The following is a 13,192-nucleotide window of genomic DNA, read 5'->3' on the forward strand; positions in this document are numbered from 1 at the left end:
TACACTACAAGGATATTAGAGGAAAAACAGTCTGTAGCACATAGAAGCAGAGGCCTAAAATTACATCTTTTCATGAGAGATTTTAACAGGGCTTACAGTTTTTCTTTTGATTCTATTATGAGAAGACTACTTTCTTAAAAAAATTGAATTGTCTAGTATTAAACTCATCTATACTTGCAGTCACTCATTTACTCAGCATTTAAACAACATTAGAAGATAGAGTGCTTATTTTCATATGCATATTATGAGTGGTTTCTGTTGCATCTGAAACGTATGCAAACTTAAAAATCATAGAATATTCAATGCAAAGGAAAAAAATACAGCAGTACTGTGCTAGATTACTTTTTTTTAAAAATCAAGAAAATGAACTGTTCTGTTTAATTACAGCCGCTAGGTGGCAAAGTTGGCCAAAGAACAATTACTAGCAACTAAATAATCGAAAATTGACTTTGTATCTTTGCATTTGGATATAAAAGGGCTTATTAAAAATGCCACAGAAAAATAAAAACGTGTAAAATAATAAAAAATCAGAAAGCTATTTTATGACATTATCTGTAAATATTATTAAACTGCTTCAACTATCTATTAAAATTCTTAAAACACTGAAGGTAAAATATTTTTAGTGACTAAATCACATAGAGAAATTACTGCACTGGGGAACAACAAAAATTATGAATACAGATTTTAAGTTTAGAAAAGAATACCTATGAATACATGCACTATCTTCTGACTTGACACCAGGCACAATAATGCTATCTTTTGACTACAGAGGATACAGTACTACTTATATTTCTTGACATAAAAGCTGTTTTTCTTCTTTTCAAATCAGCCCAGTCAAACTCTCCGTATGGTTGAATTCTAGCAAATACTTTAGAAAGACAGCCAGTCTTTTAACCTTTTCTTGTAGTACTTCCTTCTCCTTAACCTTTTCTTGCTAGTTCTTACGTTTTCTCTTTATTTCAGCACATCTGCTTGTTGAATTGTGCTTCAAGTTAAATTCCAAACTGTCTACTGCATACACTTCCACATCCCAACGTACCGGAATTAGTGGTACCTTCAGTGCAGGTAACAGCGACATGAAATACACTACATTAGTTGATCCATAAACTCTCTGCAAATACCCTGCAGAGCAAACCCCACCTGATTCATAGAGGCACGTGATAAAGAAAGGATTTGGGGACTGCTGAGAACTACTGAGCCATCACTTAATAAAAATCTACTCCCAGTATTAGTATCTCCCTCTTCCAAAAGAGTTCATGGACCAGGAGCATGAAGTGCCCAAAGAGTGCATGAAGAGAGGAGGACCCTGGCTTGTTTTCTCATGTTGCATGGGAGAAATCTGGCTAGCTCCAAGATAGAAGTATGGTGACCTCCACAGTCAAGGACTTGTGACTTGACTAAACAACTTACCCAGTCAGAAAATTACAAACTTAGTCTATCTAGTGGGTGTGCTAATGGTAAGCTCTTGTGGTATCCAGCTCAAGCTCTTTAAAAGCCACGGGGGCTACAGCATCACATTATCAAGGGAGGGAGACTGGAGAGAAGGAGGAGTGTGAGCATCAAAGGGGAGCCAACCACTGCAGATACTAAATGCTTGACAGTTTTGATCATATTCTTTACAGTAAAGGGGGAAGAGCTAATGCTGAGTATCGACATTATTCAGATTGCATTTTCTTTTAAGTGAAAGTCAACAAAAAACATCCCACTAAGAATGAGGAGGAAAGAAAACAGAATAAACCAGACTGAGAACGAGTCATTCCAAAGCAATGTGCACTGCCCATTTGGAAAGTTACCAGCTACACGCAGTAGATGTGGAATGTATTTTTGCCCAGTAGCATCCACTCCCATTCCTAGATGTGTGCCATTTAACATGTCAGTAAACCGCTGATCACAGTGACGCAGCTATAAAATCTATGAGCTCGTGTGTCACAGGAGAGGTTAAAATAAACAGCTAGAGCCACACTGAGTTTGAGTCCTACATTGACCCCAGCTCAGACTGTGATGTTTTTAATCTAAAACTGCTGCAAGTTTCTGACCAGAGGACACCGTGAGGCAGGAGGAGAGGATGGACGTGGAGGAACAAAAGACAAGACATCTGCTTAAGCACATTTGAGCAGTCCAGTTTCTGGAGCATGCAAGAGAGAGAAAGGTACTCACAGCTGGTTACCTTTGATTTTCAGCCCCCAAAAAGCAGGAGTCTGCTGACAGGGCACTTAGAAGCAGCTTACAATGATGTCCACAGTAAGGGCTCAGCCTGAGCCCCTGGATCTCAGGAGGGCTCCAAACCATTCACTCATGGCATGTCTAGGAGCGGAAGAGCTCAACATGCATTTCCAACAGAGGCTCTTGTAAGTCTTCCCCAGAGAAACACAGCTTCATCAAGACAGACATGGACACCCTAGAGTGAGTCCAGCCAAGGCGCGTGAACGTGATGAAGGGCTTGGAGCATCTGGCATGCAAGGAGAGACAGAAAGCTGGGACTGTTCAGCCTGGAGAAGAGAAGGTTCCGGGAGATCTTGTCCACCCGCATACAAAACCAAAAGGAAGTTGTAAAGAAGATGGAGCCAGACTACTCAGTGGTGCCCCACGACAGGACAAGAGGCAATGGGCACAAATGAAATGCAGACAATTCCAATTAAATATAAGAAACCTAATTTTTATAGTGAGGGTGGTCAAGCACTGTAACGGGTTGCCCACAGAGGCTATGCAGTTTCCATCTTTAGATATACTCAAAACCTGCCTGGACGTGAGCCTCAGCAACCTGCTCTAGCTGAGCCTGCTCTGAGCAGGGAGTTGGATTTGATGATCCCCAGCAGTGCCATCACACCTCAACCATTCTGTGATTCTACAAACACCGAATATGAAAAAATCTGCAGAATTTTGCTCAAACTTAACTTGCAGCAGTCTTGTTGCTTAAAGAAAGAATTGACAAGCTCCATTTCTTATACTACTTAATGCTCAGCATTTAGAAAACAATGGGAAAGTAATGCTCTGCTAGTTATTCATTTTAAATAATAAGCAAGGGCATAACTAGTTTAATTTTTATTGAAAAGAAGTCTGGCTCTCTAAATCTGTCCTTATTACTAACTGAAGAAGAAATGTATTCAAAAGACAATTACACAATGCTTTACAATTGTTTTGTCAAGCTTTTCAAGCTATTAAGACGATGCTGGAAAGTTTTAAGAGTGCGCTGCTATGAAAAAGTAAACATAAACCACAATGTTGAAAAAAAAAAAAAAAAAAACCACAACAAAACTTTCCTTTTACAGTAGTTTCAGTATCTTCCAAATCCTTCTTCAAATATTCCCCCCATAATTACCATAATTATTGGACTCTTGGAAAACAGCTTTCTAATATACTTCTACTGAATTGATCTGTTACTGAGAGGCAAACCATAACATAAGGGCAGAGAAGCTCAAATGCAACATGAAACGCATTTCTTCCAGAAATTCAGAGTACTCCATGAAATTCCCTAACATTTCTTACAAAACAAAAAACAATACTTTTTAAAATATATATCACAGTTTGCTTAATAGAAACTTTTTCTAGGAAAATAAACAGAAGCTAGTATGCTAGAAGCAGTCAGTGCAATATGAACTGGATTTTCTGCAGATAACGGGCAATATTTCACTATTTCCAATCAGATAGAAGTAAGCAAATAAAACTTTTGTAGTCTAGTTTCCTAATAAAATAAAACTTATTTCTCCCTCTATGTACTGGGCTCATTTTGCCCATTTTTATAGTATTTGACTGAGGGGCAGAATATCATTAAATAATAATTTTGATCAGATTTACTTAAACAAGTAGCCAAATAAAAATAAACTGTACGTTCTGCAGGAAACACTGAGGGATAAACACCACCACCATTAATCATAAGTCACAAAGGGCCTCGATTTTGAGACAAAAAGCCTTAGGAACTGAAGCTAAATAGATTTGAATAGCTTTTAAAATACCATAATAAACCCTGGTTTATTATTAAAATTTCAGCACACTTTAATAAAGTCATTCAACACATTCTTCTCCAACCTGACCCAATCCCCAAAAGGATGTCTGCGTTATGCAACGGTAAGTGATGCGAACCACATTTTACTACCAGTTTTGCAGCACCCTCCGGGCTTTGCCGGTCTCCGTGGGGATGAGGGTTTGCTGAGCCCTGGCTCCATGGGCAGCCGCCAAACCCCAGCCCATGAAAGCCCAGAAGCCCGTGAGCTCCAAGGCCAGGCTTGTGGGGTAGGAGGTGAAGAGAGACAGCAAACCACAAGATACACCTCTGCCACACATTGGGCTCTGCCAAAACAAAGACTTTTCCCAAATTCACATTTTCCAAACAAAACCCAATTGAACCACCGTACCCCAAGCTTATACTCTAGCAAACGTATGCAATGAAAACCAACACGGCTACACAGACGCCGTGAAAATGTCCCAACAGTTGCGCCTAGAGTGTTTGTCTGGGCTTGGCGGTGTTCCCACGGACCCCACCAGAGTATCTGGTGGCTGCAGGTTTGGGGAGCAGAAAAAGATAACTTGCTGCCAGTGACCTATGAGGAATTTTAAGGGACAACTGGGTGAAAAGTAGGAGAAGGACAAGAGGCGGTGCTTGCAGCGTAGCAGAATGCAGCAGCGAAGTTTGGACTGGCTTCATAGCGGAGCAGGGTAACCTGGGCGACTCAGCTGGAAACAGATTTTTTAATTACTTATTTATTTTTTTTATAAAGACTTTCAAATATTTCTCCCCATTTTATTTTGGGCACTTCCAAAGCAACTCAAACCAAGCACCTTGGAGCTCTTCAGTGTCCAAAAAAGGCTGCAGCATGTGAATGAACAAGAATTTCCAGATGGCACGTCTCGTGCACTCAAATAAGGCATCCCTGGGGTATTAAGTAATGAAATTTCTACTTCCTCCAGCTACTTGTTGCCTGGAAGAATTCAGATGGCACCGAAGCATTTCACTGGAAATGAAAACATTTTAAACCTCGCAGTCCTACTTCGCTTGAAACCTGATGTGGTGTCACGAAGCCCTCGTCTCCCGAGACAGACTGCGTACATGGTAACTTAAGACTGACTAATCTTGGCTTCTCTGTTTGGATGGTATATTGGTTTGATAACAGAGAGATCAGAAGTTCAAACGGACTGGAATGAGGGATGAGCAGAACAGAGACTGCAGGTTTTGTAGCTCTGTAATGTATATGTGGTAACGAACACAGCACACTTGTGAAACGCAGCCTGTCTCAGCTATACATTTTTTCTCCTAGACACTTAATTAAGTCAAAAAGTGTTACTAGTTGCAAATAAAAGCATGATACAGGAAACAAACTGTAGTGCTATGCACTGCTAATGTTTTTCTGTTCCCTTGTAGATGCCACTTTTCTTCCTGAAACGAGGATAACACTAGACATGAAGTGATGACTAAAGTAACAGAAAAATAGCAGCTCCATTCTGAGAAGGAATGAAAGCAAATAACCAAAAGATGACAGAAGTCAAAAGATATCCTGCAAGAAAATCATTTTTGGACTGTTACAGATTAAGAAAGCAAACTGGGTTCCAGTAAAAAGAAAAAAAATCAGATTGTTTACACAGACGCGAACAGTTCAGGAAATGTAGTATTAAGGAACTCAAACCTTTCATTTGATCTATAATGAAATGTTTAGTTTCTGTACTCTTAAACTACTTGATATCTATTTTTTCTTTATCTTTTTTTTTTTTTTTAATAATAATGGTCAGCCTCGAACACAAAAACATTGTTGAAAAGCCAGAACTTAAACTGCCTTTCACCAACTTTACTAATTTATATTGTAGCTTAATATCCTGGAAGGCCCTCCTGGCAGCCAGCCCAATGCCTTCCCACTGTCCACCACCTCCTCCCCAGGTAAAGGCCAGGAATCAGCATCCCCATCCCCATCCCTCACAGATGAACAGACGCCCCTTCCTGCACCCTCTGGCAGTCTGGCCTGGACAGGACACGGCCACTGGGGTGACAGAAGAGCTGGGGATGGGAGACATCTCCTCGTGACCATGGGTTGCCCAGCATAGTCCTAGGCAACACTGTGCCACTGCTAACGTCTGCAGAAGGAGCTCCGGAACTGGGATCTGCTCCTGGAGCAGATGGCCCAGTTTGCCCCACTTTTTCTTCTGGAAGAAGCCTTTGGGTGGCCCAAGAATGTCTAAATTCAACCTGTTCAACACCCCCACTGAGTTTGGCCATCAATGGTTAAAAAAAACAGCAAAGAGAGGCCAGTATACCCTTTCACACTACTACAGCATACACAAGTGCTGGGGATGCAGAGCTGGTCTTTCAATCTCAGCTTCATGAAAGTCGAAAGAGAACAAATCTTTATGCAAAAAGATGTTCCGCTATCCCCTCCAGTCTCTCACCTACTCTTCACAATGCATAAAAATCTTAACTGCTGCTAATTCAGGAGTGTCTATCTTTATTTAAGGACAATCTCTTCCATAAATGTATACTACAACTCTTTCAAAAAGCAATCCAGTACTTTTGTTCCTTTCATCACAGTTTTACCAAGTCATTAGAAGCAGTTACATAAATCTTGCTTTCTCCCATCCCTTGACATCACCCATTCTTTTTAGAACTTCTCTTACAAAAGAGATGATTGCCATAGTTAGTCTTGCCAGAATTTCCTTCAAATATTGCAGAGGGCAAAAGTTAGGTATCGTCTAACCGCACGCAATACTTAATACATTTTGGAAGGAGGACTAAAAGCAAAATAGGACTAAGGGACAAAAATAACTTTTCCATGTCCAATATTATATCCTCACTGCTTTTCCACAGAGGATTCAAAGCGAAGTTTACCTCACTTACAAAATAGTTGATTTAGACTATATCTGCATATTGCTTTGGTTACCAGAGAGGGAATAAATGATATTAACAAAGAGCGCAGATGGATTCAGATCAGTTGTGGATGCGTTCCTGCATGGCATCAGGTATCCTAAGCCTTGACACTTGGGGACAGGCTAAGCACCACTATCGTATACTAAATGCTTAGCCCTGGACAAGTACCAACTTGGTTTCGTTCAAAGAATGAAAACATGCAGAAGGATTAGACCCAAATTCTCTTTGTCCAGGATCACAGACACAGAAAAGTTTGTACATCTTATGCTTAGCCAGGCTCTCCAGCTTGTCCCTAATGTGCCACCAGTACTCAACAAGTTAGTGAGCTAATTTTTGAGAAATCAGACATTAAAAAAAGAAATATTCAGAAGGGGAATTCATAAAATATTTTAAAACTTTCTATTTTTATACCAGTGATTGAATCTGGTTCTGAATTTACAGCTATTCCTCCTTTGAACCACAAATTTGGTTCCTAAAGGGACTACCAATAATCAACATAAAAATTGTTGTATTTTACATACTTACCTGTTCTCATAACTATTTTATAAGGAGAAAATGCCAAAAATACTAAAGGAAAACAAAGTTAGAGGCTAAAATCTATACATTAATATACTGCATGATCGTCAGAGAAGTAAGCAGGGTAAACGGGAGATAGGAAGAAAGAGTCCAACACATCTGTCACGTTTTGAGCAGCTTGACACCTTTGCAGGGTAGGTGAAAGAGAATGTGCCTCACACACTAAGCTGTCTCTTCCCTCAGCAGAATTAAAGACAGAAGTGACAGTGTTAATGAAGTGGCAAACAGGTCCACACTGCGGAGAGAGATTCAGCTCATGAAAAAGAAAGACATTTCTCAACACAGTCCTACACCTTAGAATAACCAAGAACATTCCTCCCCATCAATGACTCACAGAGATGGGTATCTGTTACACCGCTCACAGATGTCACGTTGTTGGCATTGAAGTCATCCTAAGGATAGCAACCTTCCGGCACCGCAGCAACTTTCAAACTGACTGACAGGCTCATCTTTTCAGTATTTAGCTACCTTGACAAAGAATAGAGAAACCAAATCCATAATTACAATTCCAGTCCTGACACATTTTTTTTCCTTTTCTCCTTTCCCCTTCAGATGGCATGGGGCTTTTTTTTTTTTTTTTTTTGCACCAAGGGAAATGATAGCTGCAGCAATTAACTATATTCAGAGTATAGGAAATCGTTTTATACAGCTGCCTCCACACACACAATAGGCACAGAATGGTTTTGGCACCAAACAAAGGAGGAGGCAGTTTTCTCTTGAATGAAGAAATTAGTTGTCAAACACGTTTATGGGCTTAATGTCTGAATTTATATTGTGCTCCACTGAATCATGTAGATTTAATTGTTGCTAGGAATCTCAACAGTATATTCATTGTTTTTGTTAAAATACAGAGAAGGAAGTTTTGCTTCCTGCAAGTTTGTTTTGTAATTTAGTTCTGCGTGCTTTATCTTACATAAATGGTGGCGATGATAATAAAGTTAGCCCAACATGGCTCCTGAATCCTGGAATAAAACAAGTAGATATTTTTCCTTTCCCTTTTTTAAGGTTATATGTATATTTTTCCCTTTTCATTCCTTAAAAAAAAAAAAAAAAAATCGTAGTTTAATCTTGTCTACCTTTCAGCATCTAGAATGTGAATTTACGGATAATATTTGTAATACCTGATAATTTGCATTGTTCCTGATTGTGTGAAGTACATCACAGAATTCAAACAGTTCAAAGCATGTGTTCCAAAGAGACTGCAATGCAATTTTTTTAAAGTATCACAAAGGGGAAAGAAAAACATGAGGATAGAAGAAAGACATTAGTCTAATCAACAAGAACTCTATTGCTAATCATACATAAAACACGTTAGTCGACAAACTGATAGAAAGGATTTTTAGTTAACATTCACAGCATGCCGAGCGATTAAAGTCAATTCCACTCTCAGAAAAAAAAAAAAACGGTGGATTTAGATCTACAGCCATTTTCAGCAAAGAAGCAATAAACATGTCATTTCAGGAGAAGCTTCGCTCCACTTTCCCTTGACTCTTCAACAGAGAAATTTTCACTTCTAGAAATACAAGTATACACAATACACATGCCATGTCTGGTTTTCTACTGAAACAAATGTAAAAAAAAAACCTACCTCCACAGTTAATCATAAAGCACTATTACATCAAGTACCAAATGCCTCTTAAAAAGAAAAAAAGATTCCTGCACCACTGGCAATATTTTGTCTAAAGTAAAAACTAACCTAAAATCTCAGACCCACAAATCACAGAGGCGTGATTTCATGGTTTTGCTCTTAAGGTGCTATTTTGAGTCTAACCTTTTTTTAAGGAGGAAAAAAAAATAAAACATAAAGGCTACTTCCGTGCTAACTTGCAATCAGACACTAGATGTCTCTCCCTGAAATGGCACCAAGAAGCTCTTGCTCCTCTTCTTACCCTACAGTGACATCCTGCAGTCCTACTCCAACTTTACGACAATATTCTCGGGGTTTTTACAAGCAAGTGCAGCTCATCGCAACTAAAGAAGTCGGAGGTGCCTCACTTTTGCTGAAGAGGAATTAAAAGAATAAGAAACACCGTTAGAAATGGAGCTGCCTTCTTTGAGGATATAAAGGAAATCTCTGTAGGAAGCACTCTTGCATGTAAACTATAATGAGTATACTTTTAACATAACTTTTAATGATTTTTTTAAAAATTGTTTAGGCATTTTTACAAGTCACTTAAGAACCAAAATAGTACAAACAGGCTGAACCCTTAAGAAATAAAGGAAAAATACTTCATCTGTAGCTAAAGATTATCCAGTAAATAACTACAAAAAAACCCTAAAACTATCCTCAATATTATCAAGATATGCCTGAAATAATGTAGTCAAATGTATTCCAGTCAACAACTGAAATTTATTTATGCCACCATGGTGCATTTCCTGCTAAAGGACACATTATATGTGACTTGGTAATAAACTGTGACTTCTAATGGTTACTATGATTTTTCCGTTTTCCTTAGACAACAGTGATACTAAGAAGTGAGTCTATATGGACTTCCAAAATAAAATCCTAAAGTTTTAAGAACAATCTCTGGATTACATCATATATGACAGCAGACGAGCATGGACCAATTTAAACTTCCTTCCAGGAAAAAAAAAAAGGAAAAAAGAAAGAAAACTGCTGCGCTCTTAACTTATAGCCAGTGTTTTCTTCAGAGGATCACAAAACCACACACAGGTGCATAGTCCCACACATGAGAGGAAAAAAAAAAAAAAAAAAGCTTCTGTTGCCATGTGTTCATGCACCCATCTGCATGCCTACCTTCACTACCATCCACATGGGCAAATATTTTAAGACAAAGATTGATTTTGGAAACAGCCCAAACCATAAACACAACACAGCAGTCTTAATAGTGTCCTTTAAAATGCAACCACTTCAAATGAAAAAATTAATGTACCCTGATGTTTCCAGATGTCAGATTTTCAATGCATCTTGGCTGACCAGGCTCAATTATCTAGATTAGTGGTCTGCCATTTTCATTAGCTCACATACAACAGTAACTACAAAAGGAATGAGTAAGATAGAACAAAAACGTATTTTAACCTCCATTTCAATTTTGACTATTACAGCAACATCTTCAGACAGCTGTTCTCAATGCTGTAGTGTCTTGGGTGATTTAAATTTTAATTAAGCAGGCTATTTAAGCAAGAATTTAACTTTTAATACGAAGAATTATGCTGAAATGTTCATCTACTTTACTGTTAGAGGGTCTGCAATACAGTATTGGCTCTTTAATGGCATTTATCCTCTACTTTGTAAGCATTAATAAAATATTACAACTGTGAAAATCCATATTATTAGAATACAACAGGGCCCAAACCCATAATCTATACAGACTGTGACAGAAGGTTTCCGTTCTCGCAGCAAAGCACATATGTGAAACACAAACCCTGAGAGTGCCATTTGTACACGTGTGTTTTGGAAAGGGTGCAATTTAAAAGCCACTTCCTACAACATGATAAATGTATCTCTCAAAGAATCAAAAATTACGCTTTGCACTCATAGCAATGTGATTCAATGTTTCTTCAAGATGCAAAAAAATCATATTTTTTTTTCTAAACAAAGGCATGACCTAAACCAGAAGTTTCAATTATTTAATTTTAAGCTCAGTCACAAGAACAAACAGAAAGAGAAGTGATAAAAAAAAAAAACCAAAAGACAGTGGAAAGTGTAAGTGCCATGCCTATCTCTTGATTCAGCTGCTCAGATGGTGGTTAATAGGCATATGTGCTACTCAACTTCAGCACTGCCAATCGGATTAAGAAAAAATTCAATTCACCACATTTAACTCCATATATTTATTATGCAAATGCCTTGAAAAAAATTTAAGCAAGATGAAGTGTGAGCTGTGAGGTAATTAGCTAGGCTGGAAAAGAATTCTCATTTAACATATCAGGCTTAACTCTGAATAGTTAACCATAATCAATGGAGTTACACTTATATATAAATAGTACATAATACATAAACTGGCAGAGGGATCCAGATGTTTGCAAAGGTTTATCTTCTTGCACTTCCAAAGAGCACACATAATTTCCCCAGAAACCCTCTTAACAGAACAAAGAATTTCTCTTTATTCCTCTTTACTGGCAGTTAAATGATATTATAGAACATTTCACTTCTGAGAAGGGACTATTATTAAGTTTTCCTGTCTCAAAATGACTTCCACTTCATGACTCAAAGTCTCTCCTTTGAAACAACCCTACCAAAGCCATATACAGATGCACCCTGATGACACCATTTCCCCATCTTAGACACAGAACCGCAGAGCCAGGTGGCTGACGAAGCTTCAGGACGTAACTAACATCATCTAAATGCTCCTTGCTATTTATTACTGAAACGGTGCAGGGGAAGCGGAACGAGGATTTTGGAGCCTCTCTGGCGTGGCAAAACTTGGGAATGAGTGAAATCCCCAATAAACTCGCTTTATTTGCACAGAATGTGTTGCTGGGGAGCACACCGGCGCTGAAGACAGAGCTGCTGTGCCAGCCCACCCCAAGGGCAGCAACCCAGCTCCTGATCCCCCCGGGGGGCTCATTAACCCCTGAAGGGAGGCAAAGAGCCACCAGGCTCCTGAGGCACAGGCTCCTCCCGACACCTCATATAAAGGGCAAACTTTATTATTTTTATCCTACACTGGCTTCTCCATTGTGGGGTGTGAGCAAATTAATCAAGTAGGAGATACGCGAGTCAGGTGGCAGGCAACTAATCACTGAAAATTTGCCATGGGACCTAGACATCTTCACTAACCTGCTTCAGGGGAGGCTTTTGTTCAGGATACAGCTATTCTGCATGAAATATAATCTTAATTATCATCTCAGAATAATGACAATGCATCATCATTATCATCTTCACCAAGGACTTGTTCATGCCATCCTTCAAGTATTTCCTGAAAACCTGATTTTTGAATTCTGATAGAAACTGATTTTTTTATTTTTAGGTGCCTAATCCAGCAAGGGAAACTGCAACACGGCAGCGTGACAACTGTTACACGCTACCCCACACCACTTTTATCTCAGGCTGGCAGAAGGGTGAAGGTTGGAAGGGCAGGACAGCTGCGCTCCAGTTTATTCACACCCAGCGGTCCCAGTTGCTCCTGCCTTCAGGAAGGGTGGGAAGGCTACAGCTGCAACGAGCAACCGCAGATTGCAAACCCAGCCTCTTCGGCTGGCGGAACGGCTGCGCTGGGGCTCCCTGGAGAGCCCGGGTCTTCAGAGGTTCTGGGTGCCTCATAGAGACTTGTCCTCAGTTAGGGAGTGTGCTACGGCAAGAAAAACAATTCTGCCTAACAGCGAGTTAATGGAGTTATTTTCTTCTAATATTAAGCATTTAAAGAAAGCTGTATCTGCAGAATTCATTACACTAACTTTGCGGCTAATTTCTGCCCAACTGTTGTATCCAACAGTTGGTGGTAGAAAGCATTAATTAGCGTGTCACATTACTCTGTCTTCCATTAGAGAATATTGATTGCAAGTTAACTATCACATGGAGTATCACAAAAAAATCTAAATGACACTTTACACATAGCAGCTCTCTGCACACCATAGCAACAGGGAGAGATTGAAGTAAAATGGTCTGGTTTCTATAGCAACTATCACACAGACCATCTGTAATCAAAAGGAATCCTAGCAAGGGAAACAAAATGGGGGATTTTGCGTACTGGAAGACTATTCATGTCTTTAAAATATATCGCTCCTTAATGTTCAAGTTCAGTGTTAAAATATTACTTAAGTACAAGAAATCTACATAGGCTTCTGAAAAAACTTTTTAGTGAA

General features: G+C 39.2%; 1 protein-coding gene across 3 annotated transcripts in view; it reads right to left on the reverse strand.

Moving 5' to 3' along the window:
- Nucleotides 1-13,192, reverse strand: part of CACNB2 (calcium voltage-gated channel auxiliary subunit beta 2) — a gene marked incomplete at its 5' end in the record, with an annotated part of 254,788 nt that overhangs the window by 192,688 nt on the left and 48,908 nt on the right. The gene's annotated exons all lie outside the window — the stretch shown is intronic.

This window comes from Vanellus vanellus (assembly GCF_965231255.1).
Source record: "Vanellus vanellus genome assembly, chromosome: 2".
NCBI lineage: Eukaryota > Metazoa > Chordata > Aves > Charadriiformes > Charadriidae > Vanellus > Vanellus vanellus.